At 47.5% G+C, this 26964-nt stretch overlaps 27 non-coding genes across 27 annotated transcripts; all 27 read right to left on the bottom strand.

The window, feature by feature from the left end:
• Positions 1-29: 29 nt before the first annotated feature.
• On the bottom strand, positions 30-101 carry TRNAP-UGG (transfer RNA proline (anticodon UGG)). Its single transcript has one exon. It is a non-coding gene; the product is annotated as a tRNA-Pro (tRNA).
• A 1369-nt stretch (positions 102-1470) lies between these two features.
• Positions 1471-1543, bottom strand: TRNAV-CAC (transfer RNA valine (anticodon CAC)). Its single transcript has one exon. It is a non-coding gene; the product is annotated as a tRNA-Val (tRNA).
• Positions 1544-1963: 420 nt separating this feature from the next.
• TRNAP-UGG (transfer RNA proline (anticodon UGG)) lies at positions 1964-2035 on the bottom strand. The gene has a single exon. It is a non-coding gene; the product is annotated as a tRNA-Pro (tRNA).
• Positions 2036-3350: 1315 nt separating this feature from the next.
• TRNAV-CAC (transfer RNA valine (anticodon CAC)) lies at positions 3351-3423 on the bottom strand. Its single transcript has one exon. It is a non-coding gene; the product is annotated as a tRNA-Val (tRNA).
• A 420-nt stretch (positions 3424-3843) lies between these two features.
• TRNAP-UGG (transfer RNA proline (anticodon UGG)) lies at positions 3844-3915 on the bottom strand. Its single transcript has one exon. It is a non-coding gene; the product is annotated as a tRNA-Pro (tRNA).
• A 1315-nt stretch (positions 3916-5230) lies between these two features.
• On the bottom strand, positions 5231-5303 carry TRNAV-CAC (transfer RNA valine (anticodon CAC)). The gene has a single exon. It is a non-coding gene; the product is annotated as a tRNA-Val (tRNA).
• Positions 5304-7110: 1807 nt separating this feature from the next.
• TRNAV-CAC (transfer RNA valine (anticodon CAC)) lies at positions 7111-7183 on the bottom strand. Its single transcript has one exon. It is a non-coding gene; the product is annotated as a tRNA-Val (tRNA).
• Positions 7184-8990: 1807 nt separating this feature from the next.
• Positions 8991-9063, bottom strand: TRNAV-CAC (transfer RNA valine (anticodon CAC)). Its single transcript has one exon. It is a non-coding gene; the product is annotated as a tRNA-Val (tRNA).
• Positions 9064-9483: 420 nt separating this feature from the next.
• TRNAP-UGG (transfer RNA proline (anticodon UGG)) lies at positions 9484-9555 on the bottom strand. Its single transcript has one exon. It is a non-coding gene; the product is annotated as a tRNA-Pro (tRNA).
• A 1325-nt stretch (positions 9556-10880) lies between these two features.
• On the bottom strand, positions 10881-10953 carry TRNAV-CAC (transfer RNA valine (anticodon CAC)). Its single transcript has one exon. It is a non-coding gene; the product is annotated as a tRNA-Val (tRNA).
• Positions 10954-11373: 420 nt separating this feature from the next.
• TRNAP-UGG (transfer RNA proline (anticodon UGG)) lies at positions 11374-11445 on the bottom strand. Its single transcript has one exon. It is a non-coding gene; the product is annotated as a tRNA-Pro (tRNA).
• A 1315-nt stretch (positions 11446-12760) lies between these two features.
• TRNAV-CAC (transfer RNA valine (anticodon CAC)) lies at positions 12761-12833 on the bottom strand. Its single transcript has one exon. It is a non-coding gene; the product is annotated as a tRNA-Val (tRNA).
• Positions 12834-13253: 420 nt separating this feature from the next.
• Positions 13254-13325, bottom strand: TRNAP-UGG (transfer RNA proline (anticodon UGG)). Its single transcript has one exon. It is a non-coding gene; the product is annotated as a tRNA-Pro (tRNA).
• A 1315-nt stretch (positions 13326-14640) lies between these two features.
• On the bottom strand, positions 14641-14713 carry TRNAV-CAC (transfer RNA valine (anticodon CAC)). Its single transcript has one exon. It is a non-coding gene; the product is annotated as a tRNA-Val (tRNA).
• Positions 14714-15133: 420 nt separating this feature from the next.
• On the bottom strand, positions 15134-15205 carry TRNAP-UGG (transfer RNA proline (anticodon UGG)). Its single transcript has one exon. It is a non-coding gene; the product is annotated as a tRNA-Pro (tRNA).
• A 1315-nt stretch (positions 15206-16520) lies between these two features.
• On the bottom strand, positions 16521-16593 carry TRNAV-CAC (transfer RNA valine (anticodon CAC)). The gene has a single exon. It is a non-coding gene; the product is annotated as a tRNA-Val (tRNA).
• A 420-nt stretch (positions 16594-17013) lies between these two features.
• On the bottom strand, positions 17014-17085 carry TRNAP-UGG (transfer RNA proline (anticodon UGG)). The gene has a single exon. It is a non-coding gene; the product is annotated as a tRNA-Pro (tRNA).
• A 1315-nt stretch (positions 17086-18400) lies between these two features.
• TRNAV-CAC (transfer RNA valine (anticodon CAC)) lies at positions 18401-18473 on the bottom strand. The gene has a single exon. It is a non-coding gene; the product is annotated as a tRNA-Val (tRNA).
• A 420-nt stretch (positions 18474-18893) lies between these two features.
• Positions 18894-18965, bottom strand: TRNAP-UGG (transfer RNA proline (anticodon UGG)). Its single transcript has one exon. It is a non-coding gene; the product is annotated as a tRNA-Pro (tRNA).
• A 1315-nt stretch (positions 18966-20280) lies between these two features.
• On the bottom strand, positions 20281-20353 carry TRNAV-CAC (transfer RNA valine (anticodon CAC)). The gene has a single exon. It is a non-coding gene; the product is annotated as a tRNA-Val (tRNA).
• A 420-nt stretch (positions 20354-20773) lies between these two features.
• Positions 20774-20845, bottom strand: TRNAP-UGG (transfer RNA proline (anticodon UGG)). The gene has a single exon. It is a non-coding gene; the product is annotated as a tRNA-Pro (tRNA).
• Positions 20846-22160: 1315 nt separating this feature from the next.
• Positions 22161-22233, bottom strand: TRNAV-CAC (transfer RNA valine (anticodon CAC)). The gene has a single exon. It is a non-coding gene; the product is annotated as a tRNA-Val (tRNA).
• Positions 22234-22653: 420 nt separating this feature from the next.
• On the bottom strand, positions 22654-22725 carry TRNAP-UGG (transfer RNA proline (anticodon UGG)). The gene has a single exon. It is a non-coding gene; the product is annotated as a tRNA-Pro (tRNA).
• A 1315-nt stretch (positions 22726-24040) lies between these two features.
• Positions 24041-24113, bottom strand: TRNAV-CAC (transfer RNA valine (anticodon CAC)). The gene has a single exon. It is a non-coding gene; the product is annotated as a tRNA-Val (tRNA).
• A 420-nt stretch (positions 24114-24533) lies between these two features.
• Positions 24534-24605, bottom strand: TRNAP-UGG (transfer RNA proline (anticodon UGG)). Its single transcript has one exon. It is a non-coding gene; the product is annotated as a tRNA-Pro (tRNA).
• Positions 24606-25920: 1315 nt separating this feature from the next.
• TRNAV-CAC (transfer RNA valine (anticodon CAC)) lies at positions 25921-25993 on the bottom strand. Its single transcript has one exon. It is a non-coding gene; the product is annotated as a tRNA-Val (tRNA).
• A 420-nt stretch (positions 25994-26413) lies between these two features.
• Positions 26414-26485, bottom strand: TRNAP-UGG (transfer RNA proline (anticodon UGG)). Its single transcript has one exon. It is a non-coding gene; the product is annotated as a tRNA-Pro (tRNA).
• Between the last annotated feature and the right edge of the window lie 479 nt (positions 26486-26964).

Raw genomic sequence — 26964 nt, 5'->3', positions numbered from 1 at the left:
AAAAGGAGCTCAAGTTAACCACCTTGATTGGGCTCGTCCAGGATTTGAACCCGGGACCTCTCGCACCCAAAGCGAGAATCATACCCCTAGACCAACGAGCCACGGTCCTTTGAGCATTTGACGGAATTGTCCTCAGCGTTTGCACCCCCCTTAGGATTCGAGGCCAAGAATGCCTATTCCTGAAGTTTGTTCCTGCCGCTGAAAGCCTTGTCGGTGTATGAGCCAAATGAATGCCCCAGTCGGCACGCTCTGACTGTCTTCACAGGTCTCCTCCTCATCCCGAAGGTTGGTGGCCCATTGACATCAGGGTGAAAGGTGCTTGCGATACACTGTTCCTTCCTTCCTTCCTTCCTTCCTTTATTCCTCTTATGCTGTTTATGTAATAAGAGGGGACGATACACAGAAGAGAGAAAGTGGCCCAACACACTAGACTAGCAGTCTTCTGATCAATCTGCAGCTGGCAAGGTGGGGGAGAGCCTTTATTTTGCACCTGCTGGGATCTGCATTGGCAGAAGCTCTGAGGGCTGGGCCTTTCCTTTTGCCTGTAAAAACAAAAAGCAGCCCTCCTCCCTCCAGCCCTGAGAGCATGGGCGTGACACTGGAAAAAGCAGCATCTCCCCTTTGGTAAAGATGACCATTGCACAGCTGCTCACTCAGAGCTCGATCGTGCTCGATCAGGCGAGATATATTTAGGTCACCAGCAAAGTCTGTTCTCTTTTCTTGCGTAGGGTGAGCATTCACAGAGCCCAGCTTCGTTGACAAGAGTGCAAAAGGTGTATACTAAAAGCTTTCTGCTTTACTTGAGCGCCATGGCCGTTATTATATTTTGGCTGCTCCAAGCAATCTCTGTCCAGCCGATGCAAATTTCCAGCTCAAATTTTCCCAGCACTCAAAAAGTCCCTCCTCCCGCCAGCTCTGCTTTCAGGAAGTTCAGCAGAAGCAGTCCAACTTCTGTTCCCACTTCAGAGGAAAAGCTTTCTCGGGCCAGAGAAAGCCAGGGAATCACTGTTCCCACTTCAGAGGAAAAGCTTTCTCGGGCCAGAGAAAGCCAGGGAATCACTGTACCGGCAAGTGCATTTCTTACAACTGGTAATCCCTCAGAACACAGAAATGAAGAAGCTGTATATGAAAATGTATTATTTCTTTGGTACACTAACCTATGTAACTAATATGGACCATTTCAGAGGACGGAGCGGACCCAACTGTGATCCCAGAGACCCAAATACCCAGCAGTAGGGAAAATAAATCCTCTCTGTGCTCTGCAACATTACATACACAAAATGCAAGCGCGTGCATTTTTTTATTGGCCCCATATACAGAATACATGTGAGGATGCTTGCCTTCCCAGTGTATTTCTCAAGCTCTTGAGAGCATATGCTATTTCCATGGGAACGCAAATAAGTTCATACTTTACATTTGTGTGTGACAAAAGGGGAAAAAAACTATTTTGTGTAAAATGCCAGCAGAGAGTGTTTCTGCCCGGTCTCGAACCGGGGACCTTTCGCGTGTGAGGCGAACGTGATAACCACTACACTACAGAAACAGCTGCTTGCTCACCTTTGTAGGGACTGGGAGAACAGGTGCAAAGGGCAGTGCAAGTGGACCTGCTTAAAGACTAATCAAATGCCTTGCGCCTGAAGCTCACACAATCCAGCCTAAAACATACGTCCTATCAAGCATGCGCACATATACAAGTATGCCAGCTGAGGGCCTATGCAGCGTACAGAGGGAAGGACATATTTCCACTTTGAGATCGGACGGCCAAAACTCACAAGCAAATCAAGGAATGTTACTGAGAGCTAACAGAGAACACAAAGTGCTTGTCGCAAGGACATGGCACGCAAAGAGGTTCAGGAAGTGAATTGTTCATCGACTACTGCTTACCGAGAAAACCAGAGAGTCTGTCCAATGAAAATAACATTGAAAAAACAAAAAAAAGGAGCTCAAGTTAACCACCTTGATTGGGCTCGTCCAGGATTTGAACCCGGGACCTCTCGCACCCAAAGCGAGAATCATACCCCTAGACCAACGAGCCACGGTCCTTTGAGCATTTGACGGAATTGTCCTCAGCGTTTGCACCCCCCTTAGGATTCGAGGCCAAGAATGCCTATTCCTGAAGTTTGTTCCTGCCGCTGAAAGCCTTGTCGGTGTATGAGCCAAATGAATGCCCCAGTCGGCACGCTCTGACTGTCTTCACAGGTCTCCTCCTCATCCCGAAGGTTGGTGGCCCATTGACATCAGGGTGAAAGGTGCTTGCGATACACTGTTCCTTCCTTCCTTCCTTCCTTCCTTTATTCCTCTTATGCTGTTTATGTAATAAGAGGGGACGATACACAGAAGAGAGAAAGTGGCCCAACACACTAGACTAGCAGTCTTCTGATCAATCTGCAGCTGGCAAGGTGGGGGAGAGCCTTTATTTTGCACCTGCTGGGATCTGCATTGGCAGAAGCTCTGAGGGCTGGGCCTTTCCTTTTGCCTGTAAAAACAAAAAGCAGCCCTCCTCCCTCCAGCCCTGAGAGCATGGGCGTGACACTGGAAAAAGCAGCATCTCCCCTTTGGTAAAGATGACCATTGCACAGCTGCTCACTCAGAGCTCGATCGTGCTCGATCAGGCGAGATATATTTAGGTCACCAGCAAAGTCTGTTCTCTTTTCTTGCGTAGGGTGAGCATTCACAGAGCCCAGCTTCGTTGACAAGAGTGCAAAAGGTGTATACTAAAAGCTTTCTGCTTTACTTGAGCGCCATGGCCGTTATTATATTTTGGCTGCTCCAAGCAATCTCTGTCCAGCCGATGCAAATTTCCAGCTCAAATTTTCCCAGCACTCAAAAAGTCCCTCCTCCCGCCAGCTCTGCTTTCAGGAAGTTCAGCAGAAGCAGTCCAACTTCTGTTCCCACTTCAGAGGAAAAGCTTTCTCGGGCCAGAGAAAGCCAGGGAATCACTGTACCGGCAAGTGCATTTCTTACAACTGGTAATCCCTCAGAACACAGAAATGAAGAAGCTGTATATGAAAATGTATTATTTCTTTGGTACACTAACCTATGTAACTAATATGGACCATTTCAGAGGACGGAGCGGACCCAACTGTGATCCCAGAGACCCAAATACCCAGCAGTAGGGAAAATAAATCCTCTCTGTGCTCTGCAACATTACATACACAAAATGCAAGCGCGTGCATTTTTTTATTGGCCCCATATACAGAATACATGTGAGGATGCTTGCCTTCCCAGTGTATTTCTCAAGCTCTTGAGAGCATATGCTATTTCCATGGGAACGCAAATAAGTTCATACTTTACATTTGTGTGTGACAAAAGGGGAAAAAAACTATTTTGTGTAAAATGCCAGCAGAGAGTGTTTCTGCCCGGTCTCGAACCGGGGACCTTTCGCGTGTGAGGCGAACGTGATAACCACTACACTACAGAAACAGCTGCTTGCTCACTTTTGTAGGGACTGGGAGAACAGGTGCAAAGGGCAGTGCAAGTGGACCTGCTTAAAGACTAATCAAATGCCTTGCGCCTGAAGCTCACACAATCCAGCCTAAAACATACGTCCTATCAAGCATGCGCACATATACAAGTATGCCAGCTGAGGGCCTATGCAGCGTACAGAGGGAAGGACATATTTCCACTTTGAGATCGGACGGCCAAAACTCACAAGCAAATCAAGGAATGTTACTGAGAGCTAACAGAGAACACAAAGTGCTTGTCGCAAGGACATGGCACGCAAAGAGGTTCAGGAAGTGAATTGTTCATCGACTACTGCTTACCGAGAAAACCAGAGAGTCTGTCCAATGAAAATAACATTGAAAAAACAAAAAAAAGGAGCTCAAGTTAACCACCTTGATTGGGCTCGTCCGGGATTTGAACCCGGGACCTCTCGCACCCAAAGCGAGAATCATACCCCTAGACCAACGAGCCACGGTCCTTTGAGCATTTGACGGAATTGTCCTCAGCGTTTGCACCCCCCTTAGGATTCGAGGCCAAGAATGCCTATTCCTGAAGTTTGTTCCTGCCGCTGAAAGCCTTGTCGGTGTATGAGCCAAATGAATGCCCCAGTCGGCACGCTCTGACTGTCTTCACAGGTCTCCTCCTCATCCCGAAGGTTGGTGGCCCATTGACATCAGGGTGAAAGGTGCTTGCGATACACTGTTCCTTCCTTCCTTCCTTCCTTCCTTTATTCCTCTTATGCTGTTTATGTAATAAGAGGGGACGATACACAGAAGAGAGAAAGTGGCCCAACACACTAGACTAGCAGTCTTCTGATCAATCTGCAGCTGGCAAGGTGGGGGAGAGCCTTTATTTTGCACCTGCTGGGATCTGCATTGGCAGAAGCTCTGAGGGCTGGGCCTTTCCTTTTGCCTGTAAAAACAAAAAGCAGCCCTCCTCCCTCCAGCCCTGAGAGCATGGGCGTGACACTGGAAAAAGCAGCATCTCCCCTTTGGTAAAGATGACCATTGCACAGCTGCTCACTCAGAGCTCGATCGTGCTCGATCAGGCGAGATATATTTAGGTCACCAGCAAAGTCTGTTCTCTTTTCTTGCGTAGGGTGAGCATTCACAGAGCCCAGCTTCGTTGACAAGAGTGCAAAAGGTGTATACTAAAAGCTTTCTGCTTTACTTGAGCGCCATGGCCGTTATTATATTTTGGCTGCTCCAAGCAATCTCTGTCCAGCCGATGCAAATTTCCAGCTCAAATTTTCCCAGCACTCAAAAAGTCCCTCCTCCCGCCAGCTCTGCTTTCAGGAAGTTCAGCAGAAGCAGTCCAACTTCTGTTCCCACTTCAGAGGAAAAGCTTTCTCGGGCCAGAGAAAGCCAGGGAATCACTGTACCGGCAAGTGCATTTCTTACAACTGGTAATCCCTCAGAACACAGAAATGAAGAAGCTGTATATGAAAATGTATTATTTCTTTGGTACACTAACCTATGTAACTAATATGGACCATTTCAGAGGACGGAGCGGACCCAACTGTGATCCCAGAGACCCAAATACCCAGCAGTAGGGAAAATAAATCCTCTCTGTGCTCTGCAACATTACATACACAAAATGCAAGCGCGTGCATTTTTTTATTGGCCCCATATACAGAATACATGTGAGGATGCTTGCCTTCCCAGTGTATTTCTCAAGCTCTTGAGAGCATATGCTATTTCCATGAGAACGCAAATAAGTTCATACTTTACATTTGTGTGTGACAAAAGGGGAAAAAAACTATTTTGTGTAAAATGCCAGCAGAGAGTGTTTCTGCCCGGTCTCGAACCGGGGACCTTTCGCGTGTGAGGCGAACGTGATAACCACTACACTACAGAAACAGCTGCTTGCTCACCTTTGTAGGGACTGGGAGAACAGGTGCAAAGGGCAGTGCAAGTGGACCTGCTTAAAGACTAATCAAATGCCTTGCGCCTGAAGCTCACACAATCCAGCCTAAAACATACGTCCTATCAAGCATGCGCACATATACAAGTATGCCAGCTGAGGGCCTATGCAGCGTACAGAGGGAAGGACATATTTCCACTTTGAGATCGGACGGCCAAAACTCACAAGCAAATCAAGGAATGTTACTGAGAGCTAACAGAGAACACAAAGTGCTTGTCGCAAGGACATGGCACGCAAAGAGGTTCAGGAAGTGAATTGTTCATCGACTACTGCTTACCGAGAAAACCAGAGAGTCTGTCCAATGAAAATAACATTGAAAAAACAAAAAAAAGGAGCTCAAGTTAACCACCTTGATTGGGCTCGTCCGGGATTTCAACCCGGGACCTCTCGCACCCAAAGCGAGAATCATACCCCTAGACCAACGAGCCACGGTCCTTTGAGCATTTGACGGAATTGTCCTCAGCGTTTGCACCCCCCTTAGGATTCGAGGCCAAGAATGCCTATTCCTGAAGTTTGTTCCTGCCGCTGAAAGCCTTGTCGGTGTATGAGCCAAATGAATGCCCCAGTCGGCACGCTCTGACTGTCTTCACAGGTCTCCTCCTCATCCCGAAGGTTGGTGGCCCATTGACATCAGGGTGGAAGGTGCTTGCGATACACTGTTCCTTCCTTCCTTCCTTCCTTCCTTTATTCCTCTTATGCTGTTTATGTAATAAGAGGGGACGATACACAGAAGAGAGAAAGTGGCCCAACACACTAGACTAGCAGTCTTCTGATCAATCTGCAGCTGGCAAGGTGGGGGAGAGCCTTTATTTTGCACCTGCTGGGATCTGCATTGGCAGAAGCTCTGAGGGCTGGGCCTTTCCTTTTGCCTGTAAAAACAAAAAGCAGCCCTCCTCCCTCCAGCCCTGAGAGCATGGGCGTGACACTGGAAAAAGCAGCATCTCCCCTTTGGTAAAGATGACCATTGCACAGCTGCTCACTCAGAGCTCGATCGTGCTCGATCAGGCGAGATATATTTAGGTCACCAGCAAAGTCTGTTCTCTTTTCTTGCGTAGGGTGAGCATTCACAGAGCCCAGCTTCGTTGACAAGAGTGCAAAAGGTGTATACTAAAAGCTTTCTGCTTTACTTGAGCGCCATGGCCGTTATTATATTTTGGCTGCTCCAAGCAATCTCTGTCCAGCCGATGCAAATTTCCAGCTCAAATTTTCCCAGCACTCAAAAAGTCCCTCCTCCCGCCAGCTCTGCTTTCAGGAAGTTCAGCAGAAGCAGTCCAACTTCTGTTCCCACTTCAGAGGAAAAGCTTTCTCGGGCCAGAGAAAGCCAGGGAATCACTGTACCGGCAAGTGCATTTCTTACAACTGGTAATCCCTCAGAACACAGAAATGAAGAAGCTGTATATGAAAATGTATTATTTCTTTGGTACACTAACCTATGTAACTAATATGGACCATTTCAGAGGACGGAGCGGACCCAACTGTGATCCCAGAGACCCAAATACCCAGCAGTAGGGAAAATAAATCCTCTCTGTGCTCTGCAACATTACATACACAAAATGCAAGCGCGTGCATTTTTTTATTGGCCCCATATACAGAATACATGTGAGGATGCTTGCCTTCCCAGTGTATTTCTCAAGCTCTTGAGAGCATATGCTATTTCCATGAGAACGCAAATAAGTTCATACTTTACATTTGTGTGTGACAAAAGGGGAAAAAAACTATTTTGTGTAAAATGCCAGCAGAGAGTGTTTCTGCCCGGTCTCGAACCGGGGACCTTTCGCGTGTGAGGCGAACGTGATAACCACTACACTACAGAAACAGCTGCTTGCTCACCTTTGTAGGGACTGGGAGAACAGGTGCAAAGGGCAGTGCAAGTGGACCTGCTTAAAGACTAATCAAATGCCTTGCGCCTGAAGCTCACACAATCCAGCCTAAAACATACGTCCTATCAAGCATGCGCACATATACAAGTATGCCAGCTGAGGGCCTATGCAGCGTACAGAGGGAAGGACATATTTCCACTTTGAGATCGGACGGCCAAAACTCACAAGCAAATCAAGGAATGTTACTGAGAGCTAACAGAGAACACAAAGTGCTTGTCGCAAGGACATGGCACGCAAAGAGGTTCAGGAAGTGAATTGTTCATCGACTACTGCTTACCGAGAAAACCAGAGAGTCTGTCCAATGAAAATAACATTGAAAAAACAAAAAAAAGGAGCTCAAGTTAACCACCTTGATTGGGCTCGTCCGGGATTTCAACCCGGGACCTCTCGCACCCAAAGCGAGAATCATACCCCTAGACCAACGAGCCACGGTCCTTTGAGCATTTGACGGAATTGTCCTCAGCGTTTGCACCCCCCTTAGGATTCGAGGCCAAGAATGCCTATTCCTGAAGTTTGTTCCTGCCGCTGAAAGCCTTGTCGGTGTATGAGCCAAATGAATGCCCCAGTCGGCACGCTCTGACTGTCTTCACAGGTCTCCTCCTCATCCCGAAGGTTGGTGGCCCATTGACATCAGGGTGGAAGGTGCTTGCGATACACTGTTCATTCCTTCCTTCCTTCCTTCCTTTATTCCTCTTATGCTGTTTATGTAATAAGAGGGGACGATACACAGAAGAGAGAAAGTGGCCCAACACACTAGACTAGCAGTCTTCTGATCAATCTGCAGCTGGCAAGGTGGGGGAGAGCCTTTATTTTGCACCTGCTGGGATCTGCATTGGCAGAAGCTCTGAGGGCTGGGCCTTTCCTTTTGCCTGTAAAAACAAAAAGCAGCCCTCCTCCCTCCAGCCCTGAGAGCATCGGCGTGACACTGGAAAAAGCAGCATCTCCCCTTTGGTAAAGATGACCATTGCACAGCTGCTCACTCAGAGCTCGATCGTGCTCGATCAGGCGAGATATATTTAGGTCACCAGCAAAGTCTGTTCTCTTTTCTTGCGTAGGGTGAGCATTCACAGAGCCCAGCTTCGTTGACAAGAGTGCAAAAGGTGTATACTAAAAGCTTTCTGCTTTACTTGAGCGCCATGGCCGTTATTATATTTTGGCTGCTCCAAGCAATCTCTGTCCAGCCGATGCAAATTTCCAGCTCAAATTTTCCCAGCACTCAAAAAGTCCCTCCTCCCGCCAGCTCTGCTTTCAGGAAGTTCAGCAGAAGCAGTCCAACTTCTGTTCCCACTTCAGAGGAAAAGCTTTCTCGGGCCAGAGAAAGCCAGGGAATCACTGTACCGGCAAGTGCATTTCTTACAACTGGTAATCCCTCAGAACACAGAAATGAAGAAGCTGTATATGAAAATGTATTATTTCTTTGGTACACTAACCTATGTAACTAATATGGACCATTTCAGAGGACGGAGCGGACCCAACTGTGATCCCAGAGACCCAAATACCCAGCAGTAGGGAAAATAAATCCTCTCTGTGCTCTGCAACATTACATACACAAAATGCAAGCGCGTGCATTTTTTTATTGGCCCCATATACAGAATACATGTGAGGATGCTTGCCTTCCCAGTGTATTTCTCAAGCTCTTGAGAGCATATGCTATTTCCATGGGAACGCAAATAAGTTCATACTTTACATTTGTGTGTGACAAAAGGGGAAAAAAACTATTTTGTGTAAAATGCCAGCAGAGAGTGTTTCTGCCCGGTCTCGAACCGGGGACCTTTCGCGTGTGAGGCGAACGTGATAACCACTACACTACAGAAACAGCTGCTTGCTCACCTTTGTAGGGACTGGGAGAACAGGTGCAAAGGGCAGTGCAAGTGGACCTGCTTAAAGACTAATCAAATGCCTTGCGCCTGAAGCTCACACAATCCAGCCTAAAACATACGTCCTATCAAGCATGCGCACATATACAAGTATGCCAGCTGAGGGCCTATGCAGCGTACAGAGGGAAGGACATATTTCCACTTTGAGATCGGACGGCCAAAACTCACAAGCAAATCAAGGAATGTTACTGAGAGCTAACAGAGAACACAAAGTGCTTGTCGCAAGGACATGGCACGCAAAGAGGTTCAGGAAGTGAATTGTTCATCGACTACTGCTTACCGAGAAAACCAGAGAGTCTGTCCAATGAAAATAACATTGAAAAAACAAAAAAAAGGAGCTCAAGTTAACCACCTTGATTGGGCTCGTCCAGGATTTGAACCCGGGACCTCTCGCACCCAAAGCGAGAATCATACCCCTAGACCAACGAGCCACGGTCCTTTGAGCATTTGACGGAATTGTCCTCAGCGTTTGCACCCCCCTTAGGATTCGAGGCCAAGAATGCCTATTCCTGAAGTTTGTTCCTGCCGCTGAAAGCCTTGTCGGTGTATGAGCCAAATGAATGCCCCAGTCGGCACGCTCTGACTGTCTTCACAGGTCTCCTCCTCATCCCGAAGGTTGGTGGCCCATTGACATCAGGGTGAAAGGTGCTTGCGATACACTGTTCCTTCCTTCCTTCCTTCCTTCCTTTATTCCTCTTATGCTGTTTATGTAATAAGAGGGGACGATACACAGAAGAGAGAAAGTGGCCCAACACACTAGACTAGCAGTCTTCTGATCAATCTGCAGCTGGCAAGGTGGGGGAGAGCCTTTATTTTGCACCTGCTGGGATCTGCATTGGCAGAAGCTCTGAGGGCTGGGCCTTTCCTTTTGCCTGTAAAAACAAAAAGCAGCCCTCCTCCCTCCAGCCCTGAGAGCATGGGCGTGACACTGGAAAAAGCAGCATCTCCCCTTTGGTAAAGATGACCATTGCACAGCTGCTCACTCAGAGCTCGATCGTGCTCGATCAGGCTCGATCAGGCGAGATATATTTAGGTCACCAGCAAAGTCTGTTCTCTTTTCTTGCGTAGGGTGAGCATTCACAGAGCCCAGCTTCGTTGACAAGAGTGCAAAAGGTGTATACTAAAAGCTTTCTGCTTTACTTGAGCGCCATGGCCGTTATTATATTTTGGCTGCTCCAAGCAATCTCTGTCCAGCCGATGCAAATTTCCAGCTCAAATTTTCCCAGCACTCAAAAAGTCCCTCCTCCCGCCAGCTCTGCTTTCAGGAAGTTCAGCAGAAGCAGTCCAACTTCTGTTCCCACTTCAGAGGAAAAGCTTTCTCGGGCCAGAGAAAGCCAGGGAATCACTGTACCGGCAAGTGCATTTCTTACAACTGGTAATCCCTCAGAACACAGAAATGAAGACGCTGTATATGAAAATGTATTATTTCTTTGGTACACTAACCTATGTAACTAATATGGACCATTTCAGAGGACGGAGCGGACCCAACTGTGATCCCAGAGACCCAAATACCCAGCAGTAGGGAAAATAAATCCTCTCTGTGCTCTGCAACATTACATACACAAAATGCAAGCGCGTGCATTTTTTTATTGGCCCCATATACAGAATACATGTGAGGATGCTTGCCTTCCCAGTGTATTTCTCAAGCTCTTGAGAGCATATGCTATTTCCATGAGAACGCAAATAAGTTCATACTTTACATTTGTGTGTGACAAAAGGGGAAAAAAACTATTTTGTGTAAAATGCCAGCAGAGAGTGTTTCTGCCCGGTCTCGAACCGGGGACCTTTCGCGTGTGAGGCGAACGTGATAACCACTACACTACAGAAACAGCTGCTTGCTCACCTTTGTAGGGACTGGGAGAACAGGTGCAAAGGGCAGTGCAAGTGGACCTGCTTAAAGACTAATCAAATGCCTTGCGCCTGAAGCTCACACAATCCAGCCTAAAACATACGTCCTATCAAGCATGCGCACATATACAAGTATGCCAGCTGAGGGCCTATGCAGCGTACAGAGGGAAGGACATATTTCCACTTTGAGATCGGACGGCCAAAACTCACAAGCAAATCAAGGAATGTTACTGAGAGCTAACAGAGAACACAAAGTGCTTGTCGCAAGGACATGGCACGCAAAGAGGTTCAGGAAGTGAATTGTTCATCGACTACTGCTTACCGAGAAAACCAGAGAGTCTGTCCAATGAAAATAACATTGAAAAAACAAAAAAAAGGAGCTCAAGTTAACCACCTTGATTGGGCTCGTCCGGGATTTGAACCCGGGACCTCTCGCACCCAAAGCGAGAATCATACCCCTAGACCAACGAGCCACGGTCCTTTGAGCATTTGACGGAATTGTCCTCAGCGTTTGCACCCCCCTTAGGATTCGAGGCCAAGAATGCCTATTCCTGAAGTTTGTTCCTGCCGCTGAAAGCCTTGTCGGTGTATGAGCCAAATGAATGCCCCAGTCGGCACGCTCTGACTGTCTTCACAGGTCTCCTCCTCATCCCGAAGGTTGGTGGCCCATTGACATCAGGGTGGAAGGTGCTTGCGATACACTGTTCCTTCCTTCCTTCCTTCCTTCCTTTATTCCTCTTATGCTGTTTATGTAATAAGAGGGGACGATACACAGAAGAGAGAAAGTGGCCCAACACACTAGACTAGCAGTCTTCTGATCAATCTGCAGCTGGCAAGGTGGGGGAGAGCCTTTATTTTGCACCTGCTGGGATCTGCATTGGCAGAAGCTCTGAGGGCTGGGCCTTTCCTTTTGCCTGTAAAAACAAAAAGCAGCCCTCCTCCCTCCAGCCCTGAGAGCATGGGCGTGACACTGGAAAAAGCAGCATCTCCCCTTTGGTAAAGATGACCATTGCACAGCTGCTCACTCAGAGCTCGATCGTGCTCGATCAGGCGAGATATATTTAGGTCACCAGCAAAGTCTGTTCTCTTTTCTTGCGTAGGGTGAGCATTCACAGAGCCCAGCTTCGTTGACAAGAGTGCAAAAGGTGTATACTAAAAGCTTTCTGCTTTACTTGAGCGCCATGGCCGTTATTATATTTTGGCTGCTCCAAGCAATCTCTGTCCAGCCGATGCAAATTTCCAGCTCAAATTTTCCCAGCACTCAAAAAGTCCCTCCTCCCGCCAGCTCTGCTTTCAGGAAGTTCAGCAGAAGCAGTCCAACTTCTGTTCCCACTTCAGAGGAAAAGCTTTCTCGGGCCAGAGAAAGCCAGGGAATCACTGTACCGGCAAGTGCATTTCTTACAACTGGTAATCCCTCAGAACACAGAAATGAAGAAGCTGTATATGAAAATGTATTATTTCTTTGGTACACTAACCTATGTAACTAATATGGACCATTTCAGAGGACAGAGCGGACCCAACTGTGATCCCAGAGACCCAAATACCCAGCAGTAGGGAAAATAAATCCTCTCTGTGCTCTGCAACATTACATACACAAAATGCAAGCGCGTGCATTTTTTTATTGGCCCCATATACAGAATACATGTGAGGATGCTTGCCTTCCCAGTGTATTTCTCAAGCTCTTGAGAGCATATGCTATTTCCATGAGAACGCAAATAAGTTCATACTTTACATTTGTGTGTGACAAAAGGGGAAAAAAACTATTTTGTGTAAAATGCCAGCAGAGAGTGTTTCTGCCCGGTCTCGAACCGGGGACCTTTCGCGTGTGAGGCGAACGTGATAACCACTACACTACAGAAACAGCTGCTTGCTCACCTTTGTAGGGACTGGGAGAACAGGTGCAAAGGGCAGTGCAAGTGGACCTGCTTAAAGACTAATCAAATGCCTTGCGCCTGAAGCTCACACAATCCAGCCTAAAACATACGTCCTATCAAGCATGCGCACATATACAAGTATGCCAGCTGAGGGCCTATGCAGCGTACAGAGGGAAGGACATATTTCCACTTTGAGATCGGACGGCCAAAACTCACAAGCAAATCAAGGAATGTTACTGAGAGCTAACAGAGAACACAAAGTGCTTGTCGCAAGGACATGGCACGCAAAGAGGTTCAGGAAGTGAATTGTTCATCGACTACTGCTTACCGAGAAAACCAGAGAGTCTGTCCAATGAAAATAACATTGAAAAAACAAAAAAAAGGAGCTCAAGTTAACCACCTTGATTGGGCTCGTCCGGGATTTGAACCCGGGACCTCTCGCACCCAAAGCGAGAATCATACCCCTAGACCAACGAGCCACGGTCCTTTGAGCATTTGACGGAATTGTCCTCAGCGTTTGCACCCCCCTTAGGATTCGAGGCCAAGAATGCCTATTCCTGAAGTTTGTTCCTGCCGCTGAAAGCCTTGTCGGTGTATGAGCCAAATGAATGCCCCAGTCGGCACGCTCTGACTGTCTTCACAGGTCTCCTCCTCATCCCGAAGGTTGGTGGCCCATTGACATCAGGGTGGAAGGTGCTTGCGATACACTGTTCCTTCCTTCCTTCCTTCCTTCCTTTATTCCTCTTATGCTGTTTATGTAATAAGAGGGGACGATACACAGAAGAGAGAAAGTGGCCCAACACACTAGACTAGCAGTCTTCTGATCAATCTGCAGCTGGCAAGGTGGGGGAGAGCCTTTATTTTGCACCTGCTGGGATCTGCATTGGCAGAAGCTCTGAGGGCTGGGCCTTTCCTTTTGCCTGTAAAAACAAAAAGCAGCCCTCCTCCCTCCAGCCCTGAGAGCATGGGCGTGACACTGGAAAAAGCAGCATCTCCCCTTTGGTAAAGATGACCATTGCACAGCTGCTCACTCAGAGCTCGATCGTGCTCGATCAGGCGAGATATATTTAGGTCACCAGCAAAGTCTGTTCTCTTTTCTTGCGTAGGGTGAGCATTCACAGAGCCCAGCTTCGTTGACAAGAGTGCAAAAGGTGTATACTAAAAGCTTTCTGCTTTACTTGAGCGCCATGGCCGTTATTATATTTTGGCTGCTCCAAGCAATCTCTGTCCAGCCGATGCAAATTTCCAGCTCAAATTTTCCCAGCACTCAAAAAGTCCCTCCTCCCGCCAGCTCTGCTTTCAGGAAGTTCAGCAGAAGCAGTCCAACTTCTGTTCCCACTTCAGAGGAAAAGCTTTCTCGGGCCAGAGAAAGCCAGGGAATCACTGTACCGGCAAGTGCATTTCTTACAACTGGTAATCCCTCAGAACACAGAAATGAAGAAGCTGTATATGAAAATGTATTATTTCTTTGGTACACTAACCTATGTAACTAATATGGACCATTTCAGAGGACGGAGCGGACCCAACTGTGATCCCAGAGACCCAAATACCCAGCAGTAGGGAAAATAAATCCTCTCTGTGCTCTGCAACATTACATACACAAAATGCAAGCGCGTGCATTTTTTTATTGGCCCCATATACAGAATACATGTGAGGATGCTTGCCTTCCCAGTGTATTTCTCAAGCTCTTGAGAGCATATGCTATTTCCATGAGAACGCAAATAAGTTCATACTTTACATTTGTGTGTGACAAAAGGGGAAAAAAACTATTTTGTGTAAAATGCCAGCAGAGAGTGTTTCTGCCCGGTCTCGAACCGGGGACCTTTCGCGTGTGAGGCGAACGTGATAACCACTACACTACAGAAACAGCTGCTTGCTCACCTTTGTAGGGACTGGGAGAACAGGTGCAAAGGGCAGTGCAAGTGGACCTGCTTAAAGACTAATCAAATGCCTTGCGCCTGAAGCTCACACAATCCAGCCTAAAACATACGTCCTATCAAGCATGCGCACATATACAAGTATGCCAGCTGAGGGCCTATGCAGCGTACAGAGGGAAGGACATATTTCCACTTTGAGATCGGACGGCCAAAACTCACAAGCAAATCAAGGAATGTTACTGAGAGCTAACAGAGAACACAAAGTGCTTGTCGCAAGGACATGGCACGCAAAGAGGTTCAGGAAGTGAATTGTTCATCGACTACTGCTTACCGAGAAAACCAGAGAGTCTGTCCAATGAAAATAACATTGAAAAAACAAAAAAAAGGAGCTCAAGTTAACCACCTTGATTGGGCTCGTCCGGGATTTGAACCCGGGACCTCTCGCACCCAAAGCGAGAATCATACCCCTAGACCAACGAGCCACGGTCCTTTGATCATTTGACGGAATTGTCCTCAGCGTTTGCACCCCCCTTAGGATTCGAGGCCAAGAATGCCTATTCCTGAAGTTTGTTCCTGCCGCTGAAAGCCTTGTCGGTGTATGAGCCAAATGAATGCCCCAGTCGGCACGCTCTGACTGTCTTCACAGGTCTCCTCCTCATCCCGAAGGTTGGTGGCCCATTGACATCAGGGTGGAAGGTGCTTGCGATACACTGTTCCTTCCTTCCTTCCTTCCTTCCTTTATTCCTCTTATGCTGTTTATGTAATAAGAGGGGACGATACACAGAAGAGAGAAAGTGGCCCAACACACTAGACTAGCAGTCTTCTGATCAATCTGCAGCTGGCAAGGTGGGGGAGAGCCTTTATTTTGCACCTGCTGGGATCTGCATTGGCAGAAGCTCTGAGGGCTGGGCCTTTCCTTTTGCCTGTAAAAACAAAAAGCAGCCCTCCTCCCTCCAGCCCTGAGAGCATGGGCGTGACACTGGAAAAAGCAGCATCTCCCCTTTGGTAAAGATGACCATTGCACAGCTGCTCACTCAGAGCTCGATCGTGCTCGATCAGGCGAGATATATTTAGGTCACCAGCAAAGTCTGTTCTCTTTTCTTGCGTAGGGTGAGCATTCACAGAGCCCAGCTTCGTTGACAAGAGTGCAAAAGGTGTATACTAAAAGCTTTCTGCTTTACTTGAGCGCCATGGCCGTTATTATATTTTGGCTGCTCCAAGCAATCTCTGTCCAGCCGATGCAAATTTCCAGCTCAAATTTTCCCAGCACTCAAAAAGTCCCTCCTCCCGCCAGCTCTGCTTTCAGGAAGTTCAGCAGAAGCAGTCCAACTTCTGTTCCCACTTCAGAGGAAAAGCTTTCTCGGGCCAGAGAAAGCCAGGGAATCACTGTACCGGCAAGTGCATTTCTTACAACTGGTAATCCCTCAGAACACAGAAATGAAGAAGCTGTATATGAAAATGTATTATTTCTTTGGTACACTAACCTATGTAACTAATATGGACCATTTCAGAGGACGGAGCGGACCCAACTGTGATCCCAGAGACCCAAATACCCAGCAGTAGGGAAAATAAATCCTCTCTGTGCTCTGCAACATTACATACACAAAATGCAAGCGCGTGCATTTTTTTATTGGCCCCATATACAGAATACATGTGAGGATGCTTGCCTTCCCAGTGTATTTCTCAAGCTCTTGAGAGCATATGCTATTTCCATGGGAACGCAAATAAGTTCATACTTTACATTTGTGTGTGACAAAAGGGGAAAAAAACTATTTTGTGTAAAATGCCAGCAGAGAGTGTTTCTGCCCGGTCTCGAACCGGGGACCTTTCGCGTGTGAGGCGAACGTGATAACCACTACACTACAGAAACAGCTGCTTGCTCACTTTTGTAGGGACTGGGAGAACAGGTGCAAAGGGCAGTGCAAGTGGACCTGCTTAAAGACTAATCAAATGCCTTGCGCCTGAAGCTCACACAATCCAGCCTAAAACATACGTCCTATCAAGCATGCGCACATATACAAGTATGCCAGCTGAGGGCCTATGCAGCGTACAGAGGGAAGGACATATTTCCACTTTGAGATCGGACGGCCAAAACTCACAAGCAAATCAAGGAATGTTACTGAGAGCTAACAGAGAACACAAAGTGCTTGTCGCAAGGACATGGCACGCAAAGAGGTTCAGGAAGTGAATTGTTCATCGACTACTGCTTACCGAGAAAACCAGAGAGTCTGTCCAATGAAAATAACATTGAAAAAACAAAAAAAAGGAGCTCAAGTTAACCACCTTGATTGGGCTCGTCCGGGATTTGAACCCGGGACCTCTCGCACCCAAAGCGAGAATCATACCCCTAGACCAACGAGCCACGGTCCTTTGAGCATTTGACGGAATTGTCCTCAGCGTTTGCACCCCCCTTAGGATTCGAGGCCAAGAATGCCTATTCCTGAAGTTTGTTCCTGCCGCTGAAAGCCTTGTCGGTGTATGAGCCAAATGAATGCCCCAGTCGGCACGCTCTGACTGTCTTCACAGGTCTCCTCCTCATCCCGAAGGTTGGTGGCCCATTGACATCAGGGTGGAAGGTGCTTGCGATACACTGTTCCTTCCTTCCTTCCTTCCTTCCTTTATTCCTCTTATGCTGTTTATGTAATAAGAGGGGACGATACACAGAAGAGAGAAAGTGGCCCAACACACTAGACTAGCAGTCTTCTGATCAATCTGCAGCTGGCAAGGTGGGGGAGAGCCTTTATTTTGCACCTGCTGGGATCTGCATTGGCAGAAGCTCTGAGGGCTGGGCCTTTCCTTTTGCCTGTAAAAACAAAAAGCAGCCCTCCTCCCTCCAGCCCTGAGAGCATGGGCGTGACACTGGAAAAAGCAGCATCTCCCCTTTGGTAAAGATGACCATTGCACAGCTGCTCACTCAGAGCTCGATCGTGCTCGATCAGGCGAGATATATTTAGGTCACCAGCAAAGTCTGTTCTCTTTTCTTGCGTAGGGTGAGCATTCACAGAGCCCAGCTTCGTTGACAAGAGTGCAAAAGGTGTATACTAAAAGCTTTCTGCTTTACTTGAGCGCCATGGCCGTTATTATATTTTGGCTGCTCCAAGCAATCTCTGTCCAGCCGATGCAAATTTCCAGCTCAAATTTTCCCAGCACTCAAAAAGTCCCTCCTCCCGCCAGCTCTGCTTTCAGGAAGTTCAGCAGAAGCAGTCCAACTTCTGTTCCCACTTCAGAGGAAAAGCTTTCTCGGGCCAGAGAAAGCCAGGGAATCACTGTACCGGCAAGTGCATTTCTTACAACTGGTAATCCCTCAGAACACAGAAATGAAGAAGCTGTATATGAAAATGTATTATTTCTTTGGTACACTAACCTATGTAACTAATATGGACCATTTCAGAGGACGGAGCGGACCCAACTGTGATCCCAGAGACCCAAATACCCAGCAGTAGGGAAAATAAATCCTCTCTGTGCTCTGCAACATTACATACACAAAATGCAAGCGCGTGCATTTTTTTATTGGCCCCATATACAGAATACATGTGAGGATGCTTGCCTTCCCAGTGTATTTCTCAAGCTCTTGAGAGCATATGCTATTTCCATGAGAACGCAAATAAGTTCATACTTTACATTTGTGTGTGACAAAAGGGGAAAAAAACTATTTTGTGTAAAATGCCAGCAGAGAGTGTTTCTGCCCGGTCTCGAACCGGGGACCTTTCGCGTGTGAGGCGAACGTGATAACCACTACACTACAGAAACAGCTGCTTGCTCACCTTTGTAGGGACTGGGAGAACAGGTGCAAAGGGCAGTGCAAGTGGACCTGCTTAAAGACTAATCAAATGCCTTGCGCCTGAAGCTCACACAATCCAGCCTAAAACATACGTCCTATCAAGCATGCGCACATATACAAGTATGCCAGCTGAGGGCCTATGCAGCGTACAGAGGGAAGGACATATTTCCACTTTGAGATCGGACGGCCAAAACTCACAAGCAAATCAAGGAATGTTACTGAGAGCTAACAGAGAACACAAAGTGCTTGTCGCAAGGACATGGCACGCAAAGAGGTTCAGGAAGTGAATTGTTCATCGACTACTGCTTACCGAGAAAACCAGAGAGTCTGTCCAATGAAAATAACATTGAAAAAACAAAAAAAAGGAGCTCAAGTTAACCACCTTGATTGGGCTCGTCCGGGATTTGAACCCGGGACCTCTCGCACCCAAAGCGAGAATCATACCCCTAGACCAACGAGCCACGGTCCTTTGAGCATTTGACGGAATTGTCCTCAGCGTTTGCACCCCCCTTAGGATTCGAGGCCAAGAATGCCTATTCCTGAAGTTTGTTCCTGCCGCTGAAAGCCTTGTCGGTGTATGAGCCAAATGAATGCCCCAGTCGGCACGCTCTGACTGTCTTCACAGGTCTCCTCCTCATCCCGAAGGTTGGTGGCCCATTGACATCAGGGTGGAAGGTGCTTGCGATACACTGTTCCTTCCTTCCTTCCTTCCTTCCTTTATTCCTCTTATGCTGTTTATGTAATAAGAGGGGACGATACACAGAAGAGAGAAAGTGGCCCAACACACTAGACTAGCAGTCTTCTGATCAATCTGCAGCTGGCAAGGTGGGGGAGAGCCTTTATTTTGCACCTGCTGGGATCTGCATTGGCAGAAGCTCTGAGGGCTGGGCCTTTCCTTTTGCCTGTAAAAACAAAAAGCAGCCCTCCTCCCTCCAGCCCTGAGAGCATGGGCGTGACACTGGAAAAAGCAGCATCTCCCCTTTGGTAAAGATGACCATTGCACAGCTGCTCACTCAGAGCTCGATCGTGCTCGATCAGGCGAGATATATTTAGGTCACCAGCAAAGTCTGTTCTCTTTTCTTGCGTAGGGTGAGCATTCACAGAGCCCAGCTTCGTTGACAAGAGTGCAAAAGGTGTATACTAAAAGCTTTCTGCTTTACTTGAGCGCCATGGCCGTTATTATATTTTGGCTGCTCCAAGCAATCTCTGTCCAGCCGATGCAAATTTCCAGCTCAAATTTTCCCAGCACTCAAAAAGTCCCTCCTCCCGCCAGCTCTGCTTTCAGGAAGTTCAGCAGAAGCAGTCCAACTTCTGTTCCCACTTCAGAGGAAAAGCTTTCTCGGGCCAGAGAAAGCCAGGGAATCACTGTACCGGCAAGTGCATTTCTTACAACTGGTAATCCCTCAGAACACAGAAATGAAGAAGCTGTATATGAAAATGTATTATTTCTTTGGTACACTAACCTATGTAACTAATATGGACCATTTCAGAGGACGGAGCGGACCCAACTGTGATCCCAGAGACCCAAATACCCAGCAGTAGGGAAAATAAATCCTCTCTGTGCTCTGCAACATTACATACACAAAATGCAAGCGCGTGCATTTTTTTATTGGCCCCATATACAGAATACATGTGAGGATGCTTGCCTTCCCAGTGTATTTCTCAAGCTCTTGAGAGCATATGCTATTTCCATGAGAACGCAAATAAGTTCATACTTTACATTTGTGTGTGACAAAAGGGGAAAAAAACTATTTTGTGTAAAATGCCAGCAGAGAGTGTTTCTGCCCGGTCTCGAACCGGGGACCTTTCGCGTGTGAGGCGAACGTGATAACCACTACACTACAGAAACAGCTGCTTGCTCACCTTTGTAGGGACTGGGAGAACAGGTGCAAAGGGCAGTGCAAGTGGACCTGCTTAAAGACTAATCAAATGCCTTGCGCCTGAAGCTCACACAATCCAGCCTAAAACATACGTCCTATCAAGCATGCGCACATATACAAGTATGCCAGCTGAGGGCCTATGCAGCGTACAGAGGGAAGGACATATTTCCACTTTGAGATCGGACGGCCAAAACTCACAAGCAAATCAAGGAATGTTACTGAGAGCTAACAGAGAACACAAAGTGCTTGTCGCAAGGACATGGCACGCAAAGAGGTTCAGGAAGTGAATTGTTCATCGACTACTGCTTACCGAGAAAACCAGAGAGTCTGTCCAATGAAAATAACATTGAAAAAACAAAAAAAAGGAGCTCAAGTTAACCACCTTGATTGGGCTCGTCCGGGATTTGAACCCGGGACCTCTCGCACCCAAAGCGAGAATCATACCCCTAGACCAACGAGCCACGGTCCTTTGATCATTTGACGGAATTGTCCTCAGCGTTTGCACCCCCCTTAGGATTCGAGGCCAAGAATGCCTATTCCTGAAGTTTGTTCCTGCCGCTGAAAGCCTTGTCGGTGTATGAGCCAAATGAATGCCCCAGTCGGCACGCTCTGACTGTCTTCACAGGTCTCCTCCTCATCCCGAAGGTTGGTGGCCCATTGACATCAGGGTGGAAGGTGCTTGCGATACACTGTTCCTTCCTTCCTTCCTTCCTTCCTTTATTCCTCTTATGCTGTTTATGTAATAAGAGGGGACGATACACAGAAGAGAGAAAGTGGCCCAACACACTAGACTAGCAGTCTTCTGATCAATCTGCAGCTGGCAAGGTGGGGGAGAGCCTTTATTTTGCACCTGCTGGGATCTGCATTGGCAGAAGCTCTGAGGGCTGGGCCTTTCCTTTTGCCTGTAAAAACAAAAAGCAGCCCTCCTCCCTCCAGCCCTGAGAGCATGGGCGTGACACTGGAAAAAGCAGCATCTCCCCTTTGGTAAAGATGACCATTGCACAGCTGCTCACTCAGAGCTCGATCGTGCTCGATCAGGCGAGATATATTTAGGTCACCAGCAAAGTCTGTTCTCTTTTCTTGCGTAGGGTGAGCATTCACAGAGCCCAGCTTCGTTGACAAGAGTGCAAAAGGTGTATACTAAAAGCTTTCTGCTTTACTTGAGCGCCATGGCCGTTATTATATTTTGGCTGCTCCAAGCAATCTCTGTCCAGCCGATGCAAATTTCCAGCTCAAATTTTCCCAGCACTCAAAAAGTCCCTCCTCCCGCCAGCTCTGCTTTCAGGAAGTTCAGCAGAAGCAGTCCAACTTCTGTTCCCACTTCAGAGGAAAAGCTTTCTCGGGCCAGAGAAAGCCAGGGAATCACTGTACCGGCAAGTGCATTTCTTACAACTGGTAATCCCTCAGAACACAGAAATGAAGAAGCTGTATATGAAAATGTATTATTTCTTTGGTACACTAACCTATGTAACTAATATGGACCATTTCAGAGGACGGAGCGGACCCAACTGTGATCCCAGAGACCCAAATACCCAGCAGTAGGGAAAATAAATCCTCTCTGTGCTCTGCAACATTACATACACAAAATGCAAGCGCGTGCATTTTTTTATTGGCCCCATATACAGAATACATGTGAGGATGCTTGCCTTCCCAGTGTATTTCTCAAGCTCTTGAGAGCATATGCTATTTCCATGGGAACGCAAATAAGTTCATACTTTACATTTGTGTGTGACAAAAGGGGAAAAAAACTATTTTGTGTAAAATGCCAGCAGAGAGTGTTTCTGCCCGGTCTCGAACCGGGGACCTTTCGCGTGTGAGGCGAACGTGATAACCACTACACTACAGAAACAGCTGCTTGCTCACTTTTGTAGGGACTGGGAGAACAGGTGCAAAGGGCAGTGCAAGTGGACCTGCTTAAAGACTAATCAAATGCCTTGCGCCTGAAGCTCACACAATCCAGCCTAAAACATACGTCCTATCAAGCATGCGCACATATACAAGTATGCCAGCTGAGGGCCTATGCAGCGTACAGAGGGAAGGACATATTTCCACTTTGAGATCGGACGGCCAAAACTCACAAGCAAATCAAGGAATGTTACTGAGAGCTAACAGAGAACACAAAGTGCTTGTCGCAAGGACATGGCACGCAAAGAGGTTCAGGAAGTGAATTGTTCATCGACTACTGCTTACCGAGAAAACCAGAGAGTCTGTCCAATGAAAATAACATTGAAAAAACAAAAAAAAGGAGCTCAAGTTAACCACCTTGATTGGGCTCGTCCGGGATTTGAACCCGGGACCTCTCGCACCCAAAGCGAGAATCATACCCCTAGACCAACGAGCCACGGTCCTTTGAGCATTTGACGGAATTGTCCTCAGCGTTTGCACCCCCCTTAGGATTCGAGGCCAAGAATGCCTATTCCTGAAGTTTGTTCCTGCCGCTGAAAGCCTTGTCGGTGTATGAGCCAAATGAATGCCCCAGTCGGCACGCTCTGACTGTCTTCACAGGTCTCCTCCTCATCCCGAAGGTTGGTGGCCCATTGACATCAGGGTGGAAGGTGCTTGCGATACACTGTTCCTTCCTTCCTTCCTTCCTTCCTTTATTCCTCTTATGCTGTTTATGTAATAAGAGGGGACGATACACAGAAGAGAGAAAGTGGCCCAACACACTAGACTAGCAGTCTTCTGATCAATCTGCAGCTGGCAAGGTGGGGGAGAGCCTTTATTTTGCACCTGCTGGGATCTGCATTGGCAGAAGCTCTGAGGGCTGGGCCTTTCCTTTTGCCTGTAAAAACAAAAAGCAGCCCTCCTCCCTCCAGCCCTGAGAGCATGGGCGTGACACTGGAAAAAGCAGCATCTCCCCTTTGGTAAAGATGACCATTGCACAGCTGCTCACTCAGAGCTCGATCGTGCTCGATCAGGCGAGATATATTTAGGTCACCAGCAAAGTCTGTTCTCTTTTCTTGCGTAGGGTGAGCATTCACAGAGCCCAGCTTCGTTGACAAGAGTGCAAAAGGTGTATACTAAAAGCTTTCTGCTTTACTTGAGCGCCATGGCCGTTATTATATTTTGGCTGCTCCAAGCAATCTCTGTCCAGCCGATGCAAATTTCCAGCTCAAATTTTCCCAGCACTCAAAAAGTCCCTCCTCCCGCCAGCTCTGCTTTCAGGAAGTTCAGCAGAAGCAGTCCAACTTCTGTTCCCACTTCAGAGGAAAAGCTTTCTCGGGCCAGAGAAAGCCAGGGAATCACTGTACCGGCAAGTGCATTTCTTACAACTGGTAATCCCTCAGAACACAGAAATGAAGAAGCTGTATATGAAAATGTATTATTTCTTTGGTACACTAACCTATGTAACTAATATGGACCATTTCAGAGGACGGAGCGGACCCAACTGTGATCCCAGAGACCCAAATACCCAGCAGTAGGGAAAATAAATCCTCTCTGTGCTCTGCAACATTACATACACAAAATGCAAGCGCGTGCATTTTTTTATTGGCCCCATATACAGAATACATGTGAGGATGCTTGCCTTCCCAGTGTATTTCTCAAGCTCTTGAGAGCATATGCTATTTCCATGAGAACGCAAATAAGTTCATACTTTACATTTGTGTGTGACAAAAGGGGAAAAAAACTATTTTGTGTAAAATGCCAGCAGAGAGTGTTTCTGCCCGGTCTCGAACCGGGGACCTTTCGCGTGTGAGGCGAACGTGATAACCACTACACTACAGAAACAGCTGCTTGCTCACCTTTGTAGGGACTGGGAGAACAGGTGCAAAGGGCAGTGCAAGTGGACCTGCTTAAAGACTAATCAAATGCCTTGCGCCTGAAGCTCACACAATCCAGCCTAAAACATACGTCCTATCAAGCATGCGCACATATACAAGTATGCCAGCTGAGGGCCTATGCAGCGTACAGAGGGAAGGACATATTTCCACTTTGAGATCGGACGGCCAAAACTCACAAGCAAATCAAGGAATGTTACTGAGAGCTAACAGAGAACACAAAGTGCTTGTCGCAAGGACATGGCACGCAAAGAGGTTCAGGAAGTGAATTGTTCATCGACTACTGCTTACCGAGAAAACCAGAGAGTCTGTCCAATGAAAATAACATTGAAAAAACAAAAAAAAGGAGCTCAAGTTAACCACCTTGATTGGGCTCGTCCGGGATTTGAACCCGGGACCTCTCGCACCCAAAGCGAGAATCATACCCCTAGACCAACGAGCCACGGTCCTTTGAGCATTTGACGGAATTGTCCTCAGCGTTTGCACCCCCCTTAGGATTCGAGGCCAAGAATGCCTATTCCTGAAGTTTGTTCCTGCCGCTGAAAGCCTTGTCGGTGTATGAGCCAAATGAATGCCCCAGTCGGCACGCTCTGACTGTCTTCACAGGTCTCCTCCTCATCCCGAAGGTTGGTGGCCCATTGACATCAGGGTGGAAGGTGCTTGCGATACACTGTTCCTTCCTTCCTTCCTTCCTTCCTTTATTCCTCTTATGCTGTTTATGTAATAAGAGGGGACGATACACAGAAGAGAGAAAGTGGCCCAACACACTAGACTAGCAGTCTTCTGATCAATCTGCAGCTGGCAAGGTGGGGGAGAGCCTTTATTTTGCACCTGCTGGGATCTGCATTGGCAGAAGCTCTGAGGGCTGGGCCTTTCCTTTTGCCTGTAAAAACAAAAAGCAGCCCTCCTCCCTCCAGCCCTGAGAGCATGGGCGTGACACTGGAAAAAGCAGCATCTCCCCTTTGGTAAAGATGACCATTGCACAGCTGCTCACTCAGAGCTCGATCGTGCTCGATCAGGCGAGATATATTTAGGTCACCAGCAAAGTCTGTTCTCTTTTCTTGCGTAGGGTGAGCATTCACAGAGCCCAGCTTCGTTGACAAGAGTGCAAAAGGTGTATACTAAAAGCTTTCTGCTTTACTTGAGCGCCATGGCCGTTATTATATTTTGGCTGCTCCAAGCAATCTCTGTCCAGCCGATGCAAATTTCCAGCTCAAATTTTCCCAGCACTCAAAAAGTCCCTCCTCCCGCCAGCTCTGCTTTCAGGAAGTTCAGCAGAAGCAGTCCAACTTCTGTTCCCACTTCAGAGGAAAAGCTTTCTCGGGCCAGAGAAAGCCAGGGAATCACTGTACCGGCAAGTGCATTTCTTACAACTGGTAATCCCTCAGAACACAGAAATGAAGAAGCTGTATATGAAAATGTATTATTTCTTTGGTACACTAACCTATGTAACTAATATGGACCATTTCAGAGGACGGAGCGGACCCAACTGTGATCCCAGAGACCCAAATACCCAGCAGTAGGGAAAATAAATCCTCTCTGTGCTCTGCAACATTACATACACAAAATGCAAGCGCGTGCATTTTTTTATTGGCCCCATATACAGAATACATGTGAGGATGCTTGCCTTCCCAGTGTATTTCTCAAGCTCTTGAGAGCATATGCTATTTCCATGAGAACGCAAATAAGTTCATACTTTACATTTGTGTGTGACAAAAGGGGAAAAAAACTATTTTGTGTAAAATGCCAGCAGAGAGTGTTTCTGCCCGGTCTCGAACCGGGGACCTTTCGCGTGTGAGGCGAACGTGATAACCACTACACTACAGAAACAGCTGCTTGCTCACCTTTGTAGGGACTGGGAGAACAGGTGCAAAGGGCAGTGCAAGTGGACCTGCTTAAAGACTAATCAAATGCCTTGCGCCTGAAGCTCACACAATCCAGCCTAAAACATACGTCCTATCAAGCATGCGCACATATACAAGTATGCCAGCTGAGGGCCTATGCAGCGTACAGAGGGAAGGACATATTTCCACTTTGAGATCGGACGGCCAAAACTCACAAGCAAATCAAGGAATGTTACTGAGAGCTAACAGAGAACACAAAGTGCTTGTCGCAAGGACATGGCACGCAAAGAGGTTCAGGAAGTGAATTGTTCATCGACTACTGCTTACCGAGAAAACCAGAGAGTCTGTCCAATGAAAATAACATTGAAAAAACAAAAAAAAGGAGCTCAAGTTAACCACCTTGATTGGGCTCGTCCGGGATTTGAACCCGGGACCTCTCGCACCCAAAGCGAGAATCATACCCCTAGACCAACGAGCCACGGTCCTTTGAGCATTTGACGGAATTGTCCTCAGCGTTTGCACCCCCCTTAGGATTCGAGGCCAAGAATGCCTATTCCTGAAGTTTGTTCCTGCCGCTGAAAGCCTTGTCGGTGTATGAGCCAAATGAATGCCCCAGTCGGCACGCTCTGACTGTCTTCACAGGTCTCCTCCTCATCCCGAAGGTTGGTGGCCCATTGACATCAGGGTGGAAGGTGCTTGCGATACACTGTTCCTTCCTTCCTTCCTTCCTTCCTTTATTCCTCTTATGCTGTTTATGTAATAAGAGGGGACGATACACAGAAGAGAGAAAGTGGCCCAACACACTAGACTAGCAGTCTTCTGATCAATCTGCAGCTGGCAAGGTGGGGGAGAGCCTTTATTTTGCACCTGCTGGGATCTGCATTGGCAGAAGCTCTGAGGGCTGGGCCTTTCCTTTTGCCTGTAAAAACAAAAAGCAGCCCTCCTCCCTCCAGCCCT

The sequence above is a fragment of the Ambystoma mexicanum genome, chromosome 2q, assembly GCF_040938575.1.
Source record: "Ambystoma mexicanum isolate Mex_15411 chromosome 2q, UKY_AmexF1_1, whole genome shotgun sequence".
In the NCBI taxonomy this organism is placed as follows: domain Eukaryota; kingdom Metazoa; phylum Chordata; class Amphibia; order Caudata; family Ambystomatidae; genus Ambystoma; species Ambystoma mexicanum.
The sequence above is the reverse complement of the archived record's forward strand: the minus strand, read 5'-3'. Positions and strand labels throughout refer to the sequence as shown.